The 2160-nt window shown below is 49.4% G+C and overlaps 1 pseudogene; it reads left to right on the top strand.

The window, feature by feature from the left end:
- Positions 1-961: 961 nt before the first annotated feature.
- On the top strand, positions 962-2160 carry LOC116803450 (annotated as a pseudogene).

The following is a 2160-nucleotide window of genomic DNA, read 5'->3' as shown; positions in this document are numbered from 1 at the left end:
CGGCTCGCAAGCACCGCTGCTCGCGCTCTCCTTCTCTTCTCTCGCTCTCCTCCCTTCCCGCAATGTATTCACCACTCCGCGGTCCCGCGGTATTTCCACTGTTAGTGTTAAGGTAGTCTTAAGTTACAAGTGCGCGAATAAAGAGCGGAACTCTCGTGAAGTCGATCCCGAGTGTTTCATTTCAGGGAAAAAATCAGCAGCAGCCGCAGCAACCACCACCCCAGGATTTTCCGCCCACTCCACTTCACAGTCTTTTCTCATGTGTTCAATAGAGCCGCAGTTGTAGCATTATTTTATATTTATATAGCATTATTATATATTTATATATATAATAATGCGCAGTTTTTTCTGCCACCACTGTATTGCTTTTGCGGTTTTTCGATAACACACTTGCTCTCGTACAACTCATATTTTTCCAACAGTTGATTTTCTGCCGTACAATGCAAATTTGAACTCGCTTTTAATATCCAGTCCGTCAACTATATAAGCGATAATAGACTCAACATCGACTTGTCCAAGCGCTGCAATTTTTTTCATTGTTAGCATGTATTCGTGCATGCTTTCGTCGCTCTTCTTCTTCCTGTGCGTCAACTTTGTACATGTACATCGGCACATTTCGACGCGCGCTTAAATTCGCCAATTAGGGCATTTTTAAGTCGCTCATATGTGCTCACCAACTCTGACTGCAGATTTCGTATTTCGAATTTCGTATTCGCGCGCTTCTAGAAATTTCCGACCGACGCCAACAAACTTGCGAAATTTCACAACTTTTTATTTACAACTTTACAACTTTCAGCACGGTATTTTAATATTATTTGGTCTATTGCTCATAGTACCCACTAGTTGCAGAGAAATAAAAGGTCCGCAGTACCCGGGTAAGGCTAACTAGACCGGGCGGACGCCACTTGCCCGGACTCTCCGTCATCGACTCCGTCTTGACTATCTTCACACGTGTTGCCAGATCATCCACACGGACATAAAGCCCGAGAATGTCCTCCTGTGCGTGGACGAGCCTCATGTGCGCTCACGCTCCGTGGAGAATACATCTTCGGCTACGAATGGACCGCATTCGAATCCAACGCTGCCAACACCTTCTCCGCCGCCGCAAGCAAAGGACACGGCTAAACAGGATCCGGCGTTAGAGGAATGCAAAGTCAACGTAAAGATCGCCGATCTGGGAAACGCTTGTTGGGTTGATCATCACTTGACCAAGACCATTCAAACGCGCCAATATCGGTCACTAGAAGTTATTATCGGTGCGGGCTATAACACCTCGGCGGATATCTGGAGCACTGCATGCATGGTATTCGAACTGGCCACCGGTGACTATCTTTTTGAGCCACACTCCGGCGAATCGTACACCCGCAACGAGGACCATTTGGCCCACATCATCGAGCTGCTGGGTCCAATACCGCGGAACATTTTGTTAAACGGCACCTATGCGGCGAAGTCGTTTACCCGTTCCTGCGAGCTACGAAATATCTCGGGCCTTAAGCCCTGGGGCCTAATGGACGTTCTTCTGGAGAAGTACGAGTGGTCGCAAAAGGATGCGGCGTCATTCGCTTCCTTAAGCCCATGCTCGAGCTCGATCCGAACAAGCGTGCCACCGCAGCGGAGTGTCTGCAGCATCCGTGGCTTAGATAAGTTACGATGCAACCTGCTTGTTAGCTGCGTGCAACACAGCCAGCAACAGTAGATGGAGGGGGAGCTCTAGCAGGAACCGGAACAGGAAAAGGAACAAGAGCAACAGCACTAAAAGGTGGATCACCGGCAGTAACAGCAGACGGAGAAGTTGGCAGGGGCTATATAGAATCTTCGGCATCGGTGGCAACTTTGGCTATCATCTCATCAATTGCTTCCACATCGGCTGCAGCAATTGCGGCACTGAAGGCCCGACCTTATTTGGTTGCACCCTTTGTAACCACAGCCTCAGCAACACCCACTCCACTACCCCACGCAACCATTTCGACAAACACGGCCCGCACATCGCCAGCTACACCTACACGTCGTCGCATCGCTCCCGGAAACGATTTGGACTTGGTTGAGGACTTGGGTGTGGCACTTGCTCAAATAGAGGACCCGCAGACACCCACCAAGAACAAATCGCATCGCTTTTTCTGGCGCAAGGCACTGCGACGTGTCTTCCAGCATCGTAAATGA

Source organism: Drosophila sechellia, unplaced genomic scaffold (genome assembly GCF_004382195.2).
Source record: "Drosophila sechellia strain sech25 unplaced genomic scaffold, ASM438219v1 Y_30, whole genome shotgun sequence".
NCBI classification, from domain to species: domain Eukaryota; kingdom Metazoa; phylum Arthropoda; class Insecta; order Diptera; family Drosophilidae; genus Drosophila; species Drosophila sechellia.
The sequence above is the reverse complement of the archived record's forward strand: the minus strand, read 5'-3'. Positions and strand labels throughout refer to the sequence as shown.